General features: G+C 39.6%; 1 long non-coding RNA gene across 1 annotated transcript; it reads left to right on the top strand.

The window, feature by feature from the left end:
• Positions 1–1381: 1381 nt before the first annotated feature.
• LOC122455873 lies at positions 1382–9404 on the top strand. The gene is made up of 4 exons (XR_006274376.1): positions 1382–1444; positions 4370–4484; positions 8495–8558; positions 9198–9404. It is a non-coding gene; the product is annotated as an uncharacterized LOC122455873 (long non-coding RNA).
• The last annotated feature ends 9673 nt before the right edge of the window (positions 9405–19077 follow it).

The following is a 19077-nucleotide window of genomic DNA, read 5'->3' as shown; positions in this document are numbered from 1 at the left end:
TGAATTCACTGCATGACATGGCATCTATGCAATAATGTTTTATTAATGTTTCAATAATGTTTCCCACTCGAAATGAAACACGACTTACAGAATTTCACCAATTCACTTCTGATTAAGAAATAAGGCTCATAAATTCCGAGCCCTGGCAACAGAGCTACACTAGAGTCAATGCTCCTGGAATACCTATTTGCTAAGCAAGTCATTTAAAGTCTCATGCTTGCTTTCATTATGAAGTAATGAGACTAAATCCAAGTCCTGTGAATAATGTTGTATTATAGGGGTTTGATCCCACTCCCACTGATGTCAATATGAATTTGTCATTGACTGGAATAAGAGTAGGATCAAGCCCATAGTTACTGCTCTGAGTTCTTACCATTAATTGATGAAGACCATACATTCCATTTTCTTTACAGTAAGAACCCATATTAGCCAACCACATCACTCAATGTCTCCCACTGATTTTATTTTATTTACTTAGAAGTTGTATTACAAAATCTGTCAATTAGGTGCGGGTTTTTTTGTTTTTTGTTTGCTTGCTTGTTTGTTTTTGCCAGATGCCTCTAGCTTCTATTAGAAACAGGAGCTCAAGGAAATGTGCTCAAGGAATGTTTACCTTTATTTAAGGAAACAAAAAAGATTATCCTGTGTAATGTTAATGTTTTGTTAAAATAGAAAGGAAAAATTAAACTAAATGTTTAAACCTTCGGCTCACAACATATATTGTGAAGCCTATCATGGTCAAGTAATCTGATTAGAGAGCCTCCAACCCCGGGAACTAAGTACTTACACTGGCAATATAAAGATAGTATTTAAATGGATATTAATATGTCGGAATTATGGACGAGATTGTTGCTTGCCTTACACACAAGCCCCGGAAAGTAATGAGGCATAAGGTTCCCTTGTGCTGTCCTACACGAGGGAGGGGAGAGAGAGAGCAGCCACAATGAGGCTTCCACTCCCGATCATGCATATTGGATGAGCAGGGTGGATAGTGGGTGGAAACTTGGCTCTGCCTCTGCTCTGGCCAGTGGAGGCAGAGGATGTAATCTGTTACTGGTATAGAGCAGTGGGAAATTACTTTTTCCCTGGTGCAACACATTTGTGTGGGAAAGACTAGTGTCTGATGCTCAGTCTGGTCCCTGCTCTGTTCCTGGGGCAGCACAGGTATTTGCTGCCCCTTACTCTGAGTGTCAGGAATTAGGGTTTGCAGCTAAGCCTGGTACCAGCTAGCCTATCTCCACAGAGAGCAACAGAAGGCTCACAGCTGAATCACATTTGGCTGGCAGCAGAATCACCTGATTGGCCAGACTGCTTGACTGGCTGAAGGAATCAGCAGACCTGCTCTTAAGACCAACAGCAGCAGGGCACTGGCTGCTCAAAGCATTTGCCCATGTCTGTTAGTTCCTGCTTGTTCCAGTCCTGTTTCTGCCCTGTCTCACTCCAGGTAATTGGTTCTGATTCTTTGATTTGATTTGTGATTCTTGCTCTGAGCCTTGGCTTTGGTATCTTGCCTTGGGCTCCAGCTCTGACTCCTATTCCTAGTTTCCAACTTAAGTTCTAACCACTAGGAATGACTGCCCACATCCCAGTCTCTGACTCTGAGTGGATGATTAGTTGACCATCTTGCCCTCTATTTGCAATTACATTCAATTTTTTATTTTGTAAACTACATCCCAATGCAACATAAAATCTGTTAGAAATACACTTTAGATTGAGAAATTCTCAGACTAGGATCGGAATTCCTTGAGGATTTGGGAAAATCCTGGCACAAAGTACGTGCTAGCATAAGTAAATCAATTAATATAATAAACTGTGAAAATATTTATACTTGTTTGCCTCATATTGGTCTTGAGCCTGTAGTGAACATAGTTCCCACTGACTTGGAAAGGAATTCTGCCTGAAGAGTTCCTTGACCATGCCCACTACAATCCTATCCAGTCCAGAAGAGCCTCCATGAGGCACCAGTGGATGCTTCAGAATGCTCAATCAGGGCTTCTGCTAGGCTGACCACCTTTTCAAGAAGCAAAAATGGGACACATGCAGGAGCCCCACCCACAGCTGCTCTGTGGCCCCACCCACAGCTCCTCCTCTTTCTCCTGAGGCCACGCCCCCTGGCCAGGTCAGAAGCTGGAGCCAGGCAGTGGTAAGAGCTATCCAGGGAGCCTGGGCTCTCCACCTGCCCTGGGCCAGGGGTCTGGGTGCCCAAGACCAGCCCTCAACCTGTGTCCCTGCCTCTCAGGGGGCACTGCCTAGGGGAGGTGGAGGGTCTAGGACTCTGGGGCTCCCCACATTGGCCTGGGCTCCCTGAGCAGCTCTTAATACTGCCCAGACTAGCCTCTGGCCTAGCCAGAGGCAGGGCCTCCGGAGGAAGAGACGAAGCAGAGGGTAAGGCCTCATGGGAAGTGGGGGCTAAGGAAGAGGCTGGTGCTGCTCCTGAGCCTTGGGCAGGCACGGAGTAGCACCACAGGGAATCCAGGACAAATGCTGTCCCACAGACATTCAGCCATGGACTTAAAATGTATATTTTGGGACTGTCCTGCCCAATTTGGGATTGGAGGTCACCCTAGCTTCTGGCCACGTAAAAATGCTGCTGCTTAGACTCAGAGTTTCAGCCTCTGACTCAGCCTCCTGGGCTACATAACCTTGGAGACCAATCCTATTTCTAATAGGGAATTCGCCATCTTCTAAAGTTGTGTAATTTTGAATGAGTTGTTCCATGTTGCTGCCCCCCGACTTCCAGATTTATGACTCTGCTCAGATCAGGACACCTGCTGTGATTCCCAGAGTGCGAAATCGAGCACTTGAGGCATGCTGAGAGGAGTAGGCTATGCTACTATAAGGTGTAGAGCCCGTTAGACTGCTCAAGGGAATGGAGACCCAGACAGGGTAGGGCAGGGCAGGCTTTTGTTAACAAGCAAACTAAGCAGGCTTTTGTTAACAAGACTTTCTAATACACACTCTGCTCTGTAATGAGGCATAAGGTTCCCTCGTGCTGTCCTGCACACAGGCCAGCTCAGCAGGAACTGCCCACATGCACTAGTATATCAGTCACCTCCTGTGCCTCTTTTAAGGGAACAATGTGCCAATTATCTAACTGCGTGAATACAATATACTATGTATTCCTTATACACAGCTCTGGAGTTTAGCATGCACAATCCCTTTCCAAGTTCCCCTTGAGTTGGTGTAGATTTGGATCTTGGATCTTCTTTTAACTCAGAGCTGTGCCTAACAGGCCTAGGTTTGCACTAAGTTAGATTCCTTGTTCATATTTCTTCCATTCTGACCTATGGCCTGATCCTGCTCTCACTGAAGTCAAATGAGTGTTCTGCTACAGGCTGCTCTCTCTCTCTCTAGAACACACAAATATGTTCTGGAGCTCTGTATCTTTATGCCAGCTAAGAATTTCGCTCACAGTGTGAAATCATATACCAGGATTTCATACCTCTATAGTCAATTTATATTCTCTCATTTCCCATGGATTTATATGCTAAATTCAGCTAATACCTTTCTTTTAATAAGGGTTAGTGGGGGGCGGAAATCTATTTTAAGGCTGGGGTAAGAATTGTCAAGGTTATTGACTTAACTGACAAGTGACATCTGTGAACATTTGTCTTTAAAAAATATTTTTGTGTGCAAAATTCAGAAAAAAAAACATTATTTTACCTAGTTTCCTTAGTGTAGTATTTATTTCAAATACTTTAGGGATAATGCATGATTTAAATGGAGTCCCTCCAGACCTGAAAGGATTTATTTATAATAACGATCTGGAGCACAAAGACATAAATATGCAGTATAATGCTGACAAATTTAACTTTACCCCAACAGTGTGGGCCTGAGACTTCTTTTGGACGTTATGTTTCTTTTTAAAGGAAAAGCTGAGATTCTCCTCTAACAATGACTCCATGAACTGGGAGTTTCAGAAAAACACCAAGTTTCTTGAGCCTAATGCTAAAATTGTGTTGTTTGACAACATTACTTTGCGGCAGAGATGGTCAGAGAAAAATTCTCCCCTGTGCTGGGGAGGTAAACTAATGTGAATAAGCTCATCTCTCTCCAAGACACAGTCTAGTTAATGGTGTACTCTTAGGGCAGTACAGTTATGCACTGACCCTTACTAACCACTTATGACAAAGCTACAGTTGAGGCCTCAATCAATAGACTATTTTAAAATATATAAATAAAGTCAGATATTGTTCTCTAATTTTAATATTAGATTTCTAGAACATCTGTTTTAGCAAGAGGACAGATTTCTGTAAGCTCTTACGTTTAAGTGGCATGCACTCCCATACTTTTTGTTTTACATGATCACTGAAAGTTCTGTATATTTTTGCATACATTTTGATTTTTCCCCCCTGCTGTCTGATTTTAGCCACTGCATTGGGAACTTTTGACCTCAGAATCTGTGGCATCATTATGGAAAGAATTGTTTAAATCCCTCATCTACCAAAGGCAGAAGTTCCAAGGAGAAAGAAAACATACAAATTGTAAGACAAATAAATTCACAATCAGTGTTTTTGCCACGCTTACTTACAAAATTCCTCAAGGGTTCATTTAAATGGTATAGCATAGAAATATAGTCTACAGAGAAATGTGCATGCCTTGACTGAGGGTTTTGTATTTTAATTAGTAGAAGAATATTTTAATTACTAAAAAAAAATCAAACAGTTATACATATTACATGCAGATGATATACATACACATTTTGTACATATGTGTATATATCAATCAAAACCAAACTTTTAGGAAAGCAGACATATTTATGTATTTTGTACATACTGTATATATATATGGTATGAATCAGTTCTGAAACAACTTATTCTCCCTGTAGAGTCATATTAAATGTTTAGCATGTAAATTAAAACCATGCAATTGTGTCCTTCTCTTAGACCAGATTATTTTTCTTAAAAATAGATAAATAAATAAATTAAATAAATAAACCAACAAAAAATCTTTTGATGAGTCGAAAGATTTTGGACAAAGCTATTAAACTTGCTGGATCTATTAGTGATGATAGTAAATTTTTTTACTGGGACTGAAGAGGTTGTACTCATGCAAAATCACCCTGTCTGTTGTCTCCCAGTGCTTCTTTTTGGATGAAGCTTTTTATTGTTTTCAGCTCAGTGTGACCTTGCTTTGCTACTTTTGAGCACTCAAGGGTCACATTGGGTCTGTTGGTTGAGGTTAGTTTTACTAGGTTGTTGAGGTGATAAACTGAAATAGTGATCATGGGGAAGGGAATGAAACTGCACAGGGGATGATGTTAGTGCACTTCAGTAAGGTGTCTGTGAGAAAGTGAGAGCAGGAAAAAGCATGTCCACTCTTACTTTTTCTCACTTCCTCTCATTCTCTTTGATTCCTGTTGTCTTCATCTGGAGATGTACCTTTGTAACTGAAAGTATAATTTGTCCTGTAATCTTTTACTAATATCACTAATGTCATAATCCTCCTCCTAGACTTTGTGCATTTTTGTATTCTAGCTATTTATCTCTAAGGAAAGACACTTAAATTGAAGTGAATAAGTCCGGTCAGGGCCAGTCACATGGGCCATCTGACCTAGTGGCCAGAAGTAGCATTGGGGACATGCTCATGCACAGGGTCAAGTGAGAGCAGGAAGTCACACCAAGGGTCATGTGAGAGTCAACAATGGGGGTAAGGGTAACAAAGGAGGAACCAGTACCATGGAATGGTGATAAGAGCAAGGACAAAGTGCAGTCGCAGGAACTTGGTCTCAGAGGTCTGGGCAGCAACAGACCTAGGAATTAGTTGCTCAGACAAGAGATGGAACAGGAAGAGGAAGTTTTATACCCCATAGTTTCTAATCAGCACTGTTAGTCATTTGAACCTGCTGAATCAGCGAGTGTAACTTCTGGTGGTCAGGCATTAGCCATTTTCCTTTTCAACCCGGTAGCTTGGTAGAACAGAGGATAGGGCTCCCTCTCAACAGACCTGGGTTCAAGACCCGTGACAGCTATATTTTGTTTTATTGATTTTTTAAAAAAGTATTGTTGGAATAAATACAAACATTTATTGAAAAACACATGATACAGCAAGAATTTTCAAAGTTACTAGCCTCTTGACTTGCATGCTCATAGCAGAAGGAAGTTAGTTTTTAACCAATTAAGTGATTTTTCAAAGACATGCCTGAGAGCATCCCTGTCAGGCCACTCCTAAATTTTAGACACTCTTGGTGTGGCCAAGAGTTTAGGAGGTGAGATACAGGGGCAGGGAAGCCGGAAAAACTTAAGTGCCTGAAATTAATCATGGTCAGGGCATAAGTGAATGCTCATGGGAAGGTTTGCTCAGAATCAAACACCATTTGGCTGCGAAGTTTGTTACAAAAAGGGGGCTCAGTGGGGACAGGAAGCTGAAGGGCAAGAGAGAGACCCAATGAGTAGGAATGAGAAAGGCAGAAGTGGCTAACTTAGCTGTCAGGACAGTTAGGCAGTGCTTATGGGAGAGGGGAAGGAGAAGAAGGAAACAAGGGGTGCTTGTGATTAGCAGTGGACAGCGGAGGCCAGGGAATAGTCCATAGTGAATAGCCTCTGCTTCCCAAGGAGGCTGAGGGAGAAGAAGCAACCAATTCAGAGGGTTTTTTTCAACTTTTTTGCATTTGTACAAATACAAATAAGCAATAACAATAACTCAGAGGCTGTGGAGAGTCTACGATGGTAGGGAGGACATCACATGCATAGTCTTGAAAATAAGGCACTCACTAATAGGCCCTGCATCTGTATGCCCTGGGCAAGATGGCATAGAATTTTGGCCAGAGTTTCAAAGAATATTTTAATGGAATATTCAGTATGAATATTCAAATGAAAATTCCTATAAACATATGGACAATCCAGGCTGGCTGCCTTTAATATCTTTTAGGTACCCAGCTAGATGTTTTTGAACATGCTGGCCTATATCTTATCCAGATTTGTAGTTAATTTATAATGCTATTTTGGCACTATAATTTGGTATTCAATTAATCTTACATGTGCATTCTTCATATCCTTACTCTGATGTGTCCATTTAACACCAGAAAGCTTCATCAATTACTTTTTCTCTGGTTTTTTAAATTTTGGAAGATCTAGTTTACTTTCCCTTCCTATTGCTTACTAACTGTATATAATAATACCTTGCATAAGGTTGAAAAGGGAGCAGCTAGTCTCCTCTAGGCCTGGAAATTTTGAATTCTAATCCTGTATCCTTGCAAACCCTCCCAGCTGGGTATCATCTACAAATCCAAGTCATTAATTTAAATATTGAATAGTACTGGACCTGCAGGATCCCTTAGATACATCCTCCCAGTTTAATTGTGAACCATTGATAACTACTCTTTTTGTAGATTTTTTTTCATTCAATTGTGCACCCACTTTATAATAGTTTCATTTGGACCACATTTCTCTAGTTTGTTTATGAGACTGTCATGTGGGACTGTGTCAAAAGCCTTACCAGAATCAAAATATATTACATTCTCCGCTGTTCATTCGGTCAGTAAACCAGTCAAAGAAGGAAATTAGGTTGGTCTGGCATGATTTGTTCTTGACAAATCCATATCCATATTCAAATCCATATTCGCTATTACTTATCACACTATTATACTTTAGGTGCTTGATTATTTCAGTATCTTTCCAGGTATAGAAGTTAGGCCGACTGGTCTATAAATACCCAAGTCCTCATTGTTCCCCTTTGTAAAGATGGCTACCATGTTTGCTTTCCTCCAGTCCTTTGGGGCCTTGCCCATTGTCCATGAGTTCTCAAAGATAATAACTAATGGTTCTGAGATTGCTTCAGTTAATTCTTTAAACAAATTCCTTAATTCCTTCAGGTGAAGTTCATCAGATCCTGCTGACTTGAATACATCTAATTTATCTAAATATTCTTTTTATTCTGTTCTTTCCTTATCAGGGTCAGTTCTAGGGATCAGATAAACAGCATGGTTACCCTGGGAGCCAACTTCAAGGGGGCACTGGACCACTGCGCCATTCACGTGGCGGGGGTGGGGAGGGGAGGGCAGGTGCTGAAACCATTTCTTCCCTGGACAGCAAAACTGCAAGGACCATTCCTGTTCCTTATTCTGGCCCATATTCCTTCCCCCTTGTTTATTAATATTAATTGTGTTTAGTATCTGCTCACAATTAACTTTTCTAGTGAAGACTGAAGCAAATTGGGCACTAAACACCTCAGCCTTCTTGGTGGTGTTTGTTTTTAACTCTCCCCTGCTAAGCCTTTCTAGTTTGTCCCTACATGCTTTTGCTGTTTCAGTACTCATCCTTAGCGTAAGGGACTGCGGAAGACTTTGTTACGGCCTAGCTAGGGAATTTCCACTTTCTCGAGCCAAGAGGTTACTGTAGTACATAGTTACTGAAGGGGACAGCTGCTTTGCATGGCCCTTCGCCAGGTAGCAGAAACCCCCCTTTGGGAAGTACCTAATTCTATATTAATGAGCTGTTTTTGTGTAGTGCTTATTAACGCTGACTGTCTGCCCCTCCCTTGGACTCCGTCCCAGGCAGAGCTCCGATGTGCTGGATTCCGCACCTTTGTGACTGCAACGCTTGGAGTTCCTGTTGCAGGTGGGTCACTAACCTTCAGTAAAGCCAATAACTCACAACTGTGTGTAAGCCTCATTTTTCTCAGAGTACTTCTGCCAGGCCTGTGGTGCTTCGAGCACCTTGGCCCAGAACACTTAGCAATTTGTCTAAGATGGGTCACAAACAAGCTCCTGGTGCAGCCATATTGGCTTTTTACCTTTCTTCCTGTCTTTTCTTCACATTTGGAGTGATGTGCCATTGCACCTTAAATACTGTCTCCTTTTGAAACTGCCAGCTCTTCTGAGTGCCTTTGTTTTCCTTAGATTTTCTTCTGATGAAACCTTACCTACTAGTTCTCTGAGTTTGTTAAAATCTGTTTTTTTGAAGTCCATTGTCCTTATTCTGCTATTCTCACTCCCTCTTTCCATAGAATCACAAAGCCTGTCATTTCATGATCACTTCTACCCACTCTTACCTTTCCACCTTCATATTTGCAACCAGTTCCTCCCTTTTAGTCAGAATCAAGTTTACTTCCTGAAACAAGTTGTCCCCAACGCTTTCTAAAACATATTGGACATTTTGTGTTTTGCCATATTGCTCATTCAAAAGCTGTCTGGGTATTTGAAGTTCCCCATTACTACTAGGTCTCGTGTTTTGATTATTTCTGTTTTTGTCCCCTAGAAATGCCTCATCCACTACCTGGTCCTGATTTGGTGGCCTATATAGACCCCCTACCATCATATCATCCCTGGGATTTTTCCATTTTATCTTCACCAAGACACTTTCATCTGCTCTGCTTCTTCCCTCCTTCTGGACCACAGAACAAATGTAAATGTTCTTGATTTTTATATGATTTTCACAAAAAGGAAACTGCATTAAAGACAGTTAAAATGCTACATTCTTAATATTGCCTTTCTGTGTAAATAGTTTCTGTATTTGTCACAGAGGAATGCTGTACAATCATGAATGGAATCAGCATGCCTGGGTTGAGATAGGAGGTGATTCACAAAATAATCCCTGTTGAGATTTATTTCCCTCTGTTAGTAAATTGGGGAACCCTTGTGGTAGATCAGAAAGCCACTAATTAATAACATTTACCATATCCCCATCCAAGTTCTCATGTTTAGATCTTATATATATTGAAAGCCCAGTTTTCAAATCTAGACAACAGAGTTAGTTAGTTAACACAGTTCAATATTTTATTCCAGTCTACTCAGTCACGATGCCTTCTACTCTTGGGTGCTCAAATCAGCACTTCATGATGGGAGGCTAAAATGGGGATTTGGGGATCTAAGCACTGATTTCATCCTTCGTATGTGGACTTGTTTGTCCCTATTTAAGTGCCCAAATTTGAAACCTGCTCCTCCAATCTCAATGTATGCCAATGCAATAGGGAAGATATGATCTCTGTCTGGTATACACAAAATGAACAGGGATCAGGGGTTTCAGGATCCAAATAAAAAATTCTTAGTTTTCAAAATTCTCTATAGACTTGCTTTAATCTACCTCATGTACCCTCATTTCTCTCAACATTCAACTAACATCAGCCAACTCTGAGTTCTAACGTTTATACTGCCTAGTCGTAGGTAGAATAAGAATTTTTTCTCTATAGCTCTTGCCATATGGAACAGCCTATCTGTCTCTTTCGATCTTCTTACATTTCTAGCCCATTTAAAATCTTAGCAGGGAAAAAAATTCTCTGAATAATACCTCTTAATTTCTCTCTCCCTTAGCTATTGTATTATTTAATATTGTAAAGCATTCTTGCATACCATTTTTATGAAAGGTGCTATACTAAATAAAATCATTGCCTATTAGAGTTCACATGTAATACTTTTTAAAACAATATATTGTTGTTACATCTTTCAACATTACCATACTAAATCTATTACTGCCACTTTGCTTAATCTGTGAAAGCGTTTTGCTTAATGTCTCTCAGTTCCGTATATTTTGTCTGTGTCTCTCAGCTAAGGTCAGGGAAAATACAAATCTTTCCCCACTCATGGGATATCTTTCTTGTTTCATGTTGCATCAAGACTTATCTTCAGTCTCTCATTCCATAACAGATACCACAATTGTGTCTTTGAGTTATGTCTTTCATCCTGGTTTCTGTCAGGAATGCAGTCATTTTTTCTTACTCTGTAGGTCACCATTATATTCAAGCAAAATAATTTGGGCAGTAAATGTTCCCTATATGCCACAAAAATAAAATAATATTTTTATTAACAGGGTGTCTGAGTCCATAGATCTCAGTGCCTAATACCAATAACTAAAAACACAATTTATTTAAAAAAGACAACACAGTCCAATGTATTTCAGAGCTGGTGCAATAAACATAAAAATACCCTAAGCCACATCAGAATGTACCATATTTAATTATCCACCCACATGCAAGTAGAAAGAAAAGAAAATTCCTTAAAGTTTTTACAGGAACGAGTTCACAAATGTACATATATTGAGAAAAGCATTATGGGGTCAACAGAAGTGGTTTTGCTTTCTATTATGTCAAGACTATGTGGCAATACAAGCAGCAGCTGGATTGCTGTTGTAGGTCATCATAACACAGACTATCAACTAGATCTATATCCTGTCAGACTTTAAATACCAACAGTATTTGACACTTCATTTCTGGAGTGAGCTGATTCTTCAATTCCATCCACTTTACCATAAACAAATTATAATTAATCAAAACAGTCTGACCTTTGAAATTGGCATCATTGTTCTTCAAAATCCTTGACTCTATAGGCCCTGCCCATGTTCCTCACTGATTTTAATAGGCATCTGTGTTAAGGTATTAAACACTTTTTGGTGATGCTACAACAAGCTCTGCTCCAGTGCCCAGTGAAGTCAGCGGGAGTCTTTACATTGACTTCAGCAGAGCTTGGATCAGAGTCATAGTGCCTTAGGATCATGGTCATCATGCTTTTTCTTCAGTGGCTCTCTGGTGTGGAACTATAGAGGAGTTGGGATCTGAAGATCTGAACCTGAATCATTCCTACTCAACTTGGAAATGGAAAAGGCTTAGATTCAAGATTCTGGTTTGGCCCATCTGTAATTTTACGGACTGGTAAACCGAGTTAAGTGCCTTGCCCAAAGTTTTACAGAGAATCATTTGTAGAACTAAGAATAGAATCCATTGGTCCCAGTTCCTTTTCCTGTGCTTTCACCCTATACCATTCTAAAGTATAAACGAGAAATAAGACTGATGATAAAACCATTTGGCATTTGCTGTGGAAACTTTTCCAGTCAGTTCCACGTTTTTTATGATAAAAATGGTAGAGAAGATTACTTAAAGTTCAAGTCCTGAGAAAGATTTGATAAATAAGTATTGTTTGGTCTTTTCATAGTACACCTCGAAGTTGTCTCTGAAGCAACTAATTCTTTTCTTTCTGCCAGATATATGCTGTGAAATGGAAGCAAGTACAATGTGTGAGAAACCTAACACCATTCTGCCATACATACTGAAAACTATTATCCCAAATTTTCTTTCTTGTAATTACTTCTATTAACTTTCCAAGTTTTCTGCATCAGACCTAAACACCTTAGAAAGAAATATATCAACTATTATAAATATAAATGGGTTCCATTTCTTGTCAATCAAATAAAGGACTGCCCAAGTATAGGCGCACACAGTCATTCTACGCACTTACACATGGATCACAAATGTGATGACTAGAAAAATAGTAGTAATATTTTGCACATGTATTGGGTCTTTCATCCAAGAATTTATTAAACTCAGAAGTAATCTGTCAATGGAAATATTGACTCTCTAACCTGTTATTTTTCACACCATTTCAGAAATGTATCTATTTTCTGTTATTTACATATGTGTATCTTACAAAGTTTATTAATGTATGTTTTCAAATCCCATTGCTAATCTTTGTAGGGGAGCTCCTGTATTAGCAGCTGAATATAATTTTGTACAGTTCTCCATGGAGTTGAAACATTTGCTCATCACCTGTCAAATTCAGGTGGCATTTACTTACAGGCATCTTAGTATGACAAGTTGGATTGCTTTCATTCAGTACAAGTTATTAAAAACAAAAAATCAAACTAGAAAATATAATTTTTATGCCCCAAAAACCTGTTTATAAGTCATTTTCTTTTGGAGCCTCAAAAAAGGAAACTAACTAACATTATACAAATGTATTGGAGGGAGTCAGTGGAGCTATACAAGTTCAGTATAAACTGGAATCAATTGAATAATGTCTAAGCTTGCTAATCAAAGATTATGGGCATTATTAATGCTAAGTGTAACCAAATGTCTGCAATGAGTACTCAGTGTGTTTTAAACATGGAGATCTCCTATAGCACTTGCCAACACTTCAAGCACAAAAGCAGCCAAAGGCTTCATTTGGCAGGGCAGCTGAAGAATTTGTGTGCTCAGGCAATGACACAAATGGTAATTGTTCTTGTTTTTGCCAAAAACTGATTTCAGAGGCTTTGCACTGCCTCTGTGTATAATGCAAATGCCAGAGACTTGGGAAAATGGGCATTTTTTTTCAGTCTACAGTCAGTATAGTAGAAGGTAGTTCATACAGAAATCAGTAGAACCGTAGTATATGATAAGTACCATCCTGGCCAAACTGGTTCAGCTGGAGAGAATCTTGGGCCAGATTAAAGAAGGAATAAATAATAATTTAAGTATCATCAAATTTTTGGAAAACTTTTCATAAGTCACTTGGCAGGCAATAAAATGAATAGTAATGAGGTATTACTGTCAAAATAGACTCCTTACCAGACTGGCTGTTAAATTTTCACAACTGCCAGCTCAGCTGCCATGAAGGGGGCCTGGAAGGCACGTCCTTCTGTCTGGCTGCAGAAAATCACTTCATGAAAAATCTTTAAAACCAAAACTGTTTCTAAAATATGTGTTTTAACAATTTTTATATCAGTGGAAGAAACTAGAAAAGGGTTGGGACTTTGAATCCCCACACTTTGTGCTGAGCAGGGGACACTGGGAAAATTGAAAAAAAAAATCAGAACTCCTTTTTGGGTTTCATGCTCCCAATGCAGTTTTTCAGGAATCATGTCATTTGCAAAGAATAAGTGCTTACTATTATTTTGTTATGCACATTCATTATCACAGTATTTGGGCACTCTACAAAATAAGACACATCAGTGAATAATTCTCCTGCACCATCTCATAAGAATTGATTGTGATCTGCACAGGGCAGTAAGGGAGAGAAATCATCCCCCTTTTACCTCTGCCTGTGCTACGTGGAATTTGGGTGCAGGAATGCATGAGTAAGTGGATGCTGTGCACTTGTCTGCATTCCCCTCTGGAACAGAATGAACACCACCTGAGCAACTCCCCCAAATGCACTGACTAGTGCAGCTGAAAAAGCTCAGAGGGTGTCACAGTTTACTTCTGGTATAAGCCAGCAGCAAGCTGTTATTTCCCCACCCATGACACATGAGGGACTTGTACCTTAGAGGTCTGTGACAAAATCACAATACCTGCAGGACTAACCCTCACGTGATGCAGCTTACACACCACCTCTTCCTCAGTACTGTTCATCTAGCCTGTGGAGATCAGATTCTATTGGTGGATTTTAAAAAAAAGACACAGGTTAAAAAAAAAGCATTAGTGATTTGTTAAAGTTACAAAGCTTTTCAAAGTGGTGTGGTTTGCATTCTGCACAGCAGTGTGACCTATGCAGATCCAATTCACTTATTGGGAGGGGCTGAGCCTACTGCAGAGACAACATGCTCTCTGGCTGCTTGGGAGCTTCTTTTGGTTCCACAGCAATCCTGTGGCTGAGCCAGGAAAAGTGTTAATGGGTCTTCTTACCAAAAGAGAGTCACTGTAATATCACACAAGCGCAATAGGTGGGGAACACTTCAGTGAGGACAAATGTTAACATTTAAGAATAGAGGAATTTTACATCTGCACTGACGTCAAAGACTGAAGGTGCCACTTAAGATAGTGTGGGAGCTGCACTTTTTGATACTCTGCCCTTGCAACACCAGCCTCCCCACTATTGTCCTTCCAATACTCTGTATCACAGAATGATCAGATAGGTTGCTCTGTGAATGTCCATTGTTCAATGGAATGGAAGCTAGCAATGGAAAAGTCTGGCTAAGTCATTCATTTCCTTTCATTGCCTCTGTGGATTATCCTCTACACTTATTTGGAGCCACCAGACAGCTATTCTCCCACACAAGAGCATGTGGCAACTACTAAAGCAACTGCAGCCCAAAGGCTGAAATGGGGATGTTTCAGGGATCAGCTGCTGCTCCATGGCTCAAGAAGCTTGATTCTGTGACTCACCAACCTCCCTGTTACTCCCCTTTCCACTTAGGGGCTGATTCAAAGCCCACTGAAGTCAATGGAAAAGACTCTCATTGATCTCAATGCACATTGGATCAGGCCCTGATTTAGGCTTTGCACAATGGGCAGGGTTCAATCCTTAAGAAGCAATCATTTGACCAGCATGCATCATCCCCTTACCTGTCATGAGACTTGCATAATAAGCCAAGCAATCTGCAATACAACCCATTTATACCTGTGCTAGTGCATGTGCATATCAGTGTGGATAGAAATAGAAGTTACTACTAAATGCTCCCTTCACAGCTTGGTTCCAGAGTATGTGGAGGTGGCAGGAGATAGCAGCAATAATAAGTTATTCTTGATTAATTTTCCCAGCTAGTGTTCAGCTGTCCAGTTTATCTATTACCTGGCTACCCTATATTGTCCAAAATGTAGTCAACTATGTAGCCACATATCGTAATATCTTAAGTTCTTATAATCAAGACTGTGTGAACAGTCATTAGTTCTATTTAGAAGTAACTAAATTAGAATCAGCATAGCAAATTTATGCAAGGTAATCCTGAAGTTTTCAAAAAAAAAAAAAAAAGCAACGAGAAAACCTATCTGTATAATAAGCCACAAAAATGCTGGGCCAACAAAATTTACAAAGTAGAATGCTTCAATCACCACTGAAGGAGCTAATTTAGAAGCAATGACAGGTCTTCCCTCCCCCCCCCCCTTAGAATAATTTCTCTTGGATGCTTCCATCAGAAAAAGAGGAAATAATAATAACAATAATCTATGCAGTATTTGCAAACAGCACCAAGTACAATGTTAGGTTTCATTTACTTTTACAACATATTCTAGTGCATTAATTGAAGACCTTGAGCTACTGTACATTAGGTGAGTAGGCCTCAGTCAAGCTTTTAGGAATAGACCCATGTTTGGGATATGCTATAAGGGGATTTCTGCCTGCTCAAGCTTCCTGGTATGTAAGAGACATTGTTTGCTGCTGGATGTCTTCAGGGCTGCTGCATGGGGGGTGTTGTGAGCTCCGGCCCCTTGATCCTCTTGAAGTGTTTTGCACTCCAGATGGTACACGAAAGATGTGTAGGGATTGCAGTTGTGCCTGGATGCTTGCACCTTGGACTACAATGGGATTTGGCTTGAATGAAAACTAAGTAAAAAGTGAAGGCTCCATTGTACCCTCTGCTTCCAGGAGTGGAAAGGAGTTGAAACCTGAAGATATGAACTGAAGAGTTGTAGAAACATGGACTGATTCTCTGGCATGCTCCTATTTACCCACTTCACCTGAGACAGGTTCACCATGCAGATAAAAATCTGTGGTTTGATGCAGGTGGTGGCATCTTGGAACTGATTTAAGTTACACATGGAAGGTATGGGTCATTGCCACCATTTTGTGAAGTTTGGAAAATACATTTATTTCCCCCAGACCATCCACCTCCTTTTCTAACCAATACCATCTTTCCTACTTCTCCACCGTCTCTGATCAATCCTTGTAAGAGTAAATAAATATACAACTCTAAGGCTCTTTCAGAATGCTTTTTCTTCTATCTAAGCTGTAAGCTATATAAACCATTCAAGAATATGGTCCTTTCTGTTCTTCTTGCAACATGATTTATAGAATTTGATGCCATGAAGGGCAACTCCAACTAGCCCAAGAATATTTGGAAAAGAAACCCCCAATATTTTGTACCACCTACTAATCTCCTAGCTTCAATCCAATAAAAACTGAAGTTGGCCAGAAGTCTAATAGATTCGGAAGGTATTATGATTACACAGATTTGGTTGGTACCAGATGTCTGCTTCACTATCTTTGTTTATACCAGGGTGGGTTTAATTCTTTTTTTATTAATGAAATGATTTATAACATATGTCTGCTGTGAGTGAGTTCTGTAACCAGTTACTGATTTGCAAAGCTCTCCATTTCTATTAGATCCAATGCTGTGGGAAATCATGTAAGAAGCATGGTTTAGCAATTTTCATTGTATTACAGTGAATTATTCCAAATGTTTTTTTTAATTTTTATTACAAAGCAATAAAAGGGTCATTTACTTGTTGGAATAGGAAAGCCTCTCAAGTAGGCAAGGAGCAACCATAGCTACACAGTTCCTTGCTTTATCATTGTTAAATTTTAATATCACTACAACAAATTGAACTGAGTATGCTGATATGTAAAGAAAATTGAGTGCTCTCTAGAGTTTCAGGTTTGTTTTTGGTAAGTATACCCTGGAGGCTTTTTGCGGCCTTGGAGGACTTTAGAGAACCAGAATGAATACAATAAGATCTAGGAAGAAATGTACTTAATGAACTGCCCTGGCTAGGATGATTTAACTGGGACTTGGTCCTGCTTTGAGCAGGGGGTTGGACTAGATGACCTTCTGGGGTCCCTTCCAACCCTGATATTCTATGATTCTATGATTCTATGATTCTATGAACTGCATCACAGAAAGGAAAGGAAAAATATAATGCTGTAATGTAATGTTCACAAAACTTATAGCATAAAATGCATGATAAAAAAGAGTTTTTCTCATAATGGCAGACATTTTCAAGGCTATACATAGGTAGTTCGATATGTGACTCTGTTGATCCGAGTGGGAGAGACATAACTGAAGCAACATGCATCATGTTAAAATGTAGGCGACATCTACTATAAATTGAGGCTCTGATTTTTCAGCATGCAGGTGTGCATTTTTGCACAAACACACTTGACAAGTGCACTAATTCATATGTATGCATCAATACTAGATGTGTGCACACTTATGGTTAGAGATGTGCCTATGTAACCAAGGGTACACACAAATTGGGATTATGTGTGCACATATCCAGTAGTGCTTGTGCTAAATAGGTTAACATTTATGTGCATGCAAATACCCACATATCTGCCTGCTAATTCAAGGTCTATAAATTGTATTTACGAAGGCAGAAAAGTGGTCTATTGACTTGAGCAAAGTCTCAAAGCCAGCAACTCCTGAATTCTAATCCCAACCGTGACATAGATAGATCATGTGGGCTTAGTTTGAATTGTTTCTGGACAAATTGCAATCTGGCTTTTGCAGATGTACAGAGAACATGTGTGCACACATCAGCAGGAAGTTTTCCTTACCTCCCTCCTGAGGTCTGTGTAAGGGCAGAACACAACAGCAGTCCCTTAGAGCTCTTATCTGGAGATCATTGGAATGGGGAAGGGAGGCAGGGCTATGACATTACAACTTTCACATTAGCTTTACTGGGGCCAATTAACTAGGGTTTGATGTTGCTTCGTGTGCATCCCCATCCCAAGTAGTCCTAGTAGCAATTGTGCCTCCTAAGGTACAATCTCTCCCAGGGCTCCCTGGGAAGATGTGGAGCCCACGCCTCCTCTGCAGTGGGCTTTGTAACTCGCCAAATTGAGCCTACAATATCTTTACCTCAGTTTTTCCTCCAGTAAATAGGGACAGTATTTTCCTATTCATCACACAGGAACATTTTAGGGATTAAATAGCAAATGTTCATGATGCTAATTAAAAATATAATACACTGTAGAGTTTCTACATATTATGATGTATTAAATAATTTTTAAGGTGCAATTTGTATCACCAAATAATGTGCTACTTTTGTATGTTTGATGCCTGAGGCTATAATGGAAAATGTGTGAAGAAGTGATGGAAGAAACTTTCTGTCTATCTTCAAGACCCATATTTGTTTTCCCAACATTTTACCATAATACATTGAAATATAAATGTCAAATTTTGAATGCATTTTGTTTAGACAATTTATATCTACCTTAAGCCTCACCGCTCCAAGGTCTTATTTGAATTTACTTACCAAAGTTTTTAGCACAGCCAGTTTTGCTAACTGGCAAAATATTTTATCTGCCACGAGTCATACTGCTGCTACTATGCATTGCAATTTGATTCATTATACATGCTGCTATTGAACTCTTCTCGTTGATGGTCTTGACTGATGATCAGTATAAATTAGGCTTAAAATGATATGTCACTGTTCCAGGCTTCAAAAATCTAGGTGCCATTAATAATTGTGTTATGGTGCATTGGATTTATTGAAATACAGCAATTAATTAATTAATTAATTTTTACTATTCAGAAGCAGCATAAAAAGAGTGCTGACTAGCCTCTGATTCATTTTTGAAAAGTATGTTGCAAATTTACACTTACAGCCCTTTTAGGCTTTTACACCTCTTTTATCCATTTAAAAAACCATCAGCATGGTGATAAAAGCACTTCAAGGATTTTACCTGGAAAAGCATAGGATTGCACAAACTACAGTATACTTTCCACAACATAA

The sequence above is a fragment of the Dermochelys coriacea genome, chromosome 1, assembly GCF_009764565.3.
Source record: "Dermochelys coriacea isolate rDerCor1 chromosome 1, rDerCor1.pri.v4, whole genome shotgun sequence".
NCBI classification, from domain to species: Eukaryota; Metazoa; Chordata; order Testudines; family Dermochelyidae; genus Dermochelys; species Dermochelys coriacea.
This window is presented reverse-complemented; position numbering and strand designations above follow the sequence as displayed.